This window comes from Bison bison, unplaced genomic scaffold, assembly GCF_000754665.1.
Source record: "Bison bison bison isolate TAMUID 2011002044 unplaced genomic scaffold, Bison_UMD1.0 scf7180017864485, whole genome shotgun sequence".
Taxonomy (NCBI): Eukaryota; Metazoa; Chordata; class Mammalia; order Artiodactyla; family Bovidae; genus Bison; species Bison bison.
In genome coordinates this window covers 7,304,045-7,304,379 of record NW_011495045.1, presented here as the reverse complement: position 1 = coordinate 7,304,379, position 335 = coordinate 7,304,045, and positions in this window count along the sequence as shown.

Sequence of the window (335 nt, the reverse complement as noted above, 5' to 3'; positions counted from 1 at the left end):
CACTGGAGTGGGTTGCCATTTCCTTCTCCAATGCATGAAAGTGAAAAGTGAAAGGGAAGTCGCTCAGTCGTGTCTGACTCTAAGCAACCCTATTGACTGTAGCCTACCACACTCCTCCATCCATGGGATTTTCCAGGCAAGAGTACTGGACTGGGGTGCCATTGCCTTCTCCGATATTTTTGCCTAGATAATGGATCATTGAAAAAGCAAGAGAGTTCCAGAAAAACATCTATTTCTGCTTTATTGACTATGCCAAAGCCTTTGACTGTATGGATCACAATAAACTGTGGAAAATTCTGAAAGAGATGGGAATACCAGACCACCCGACCTGCCTC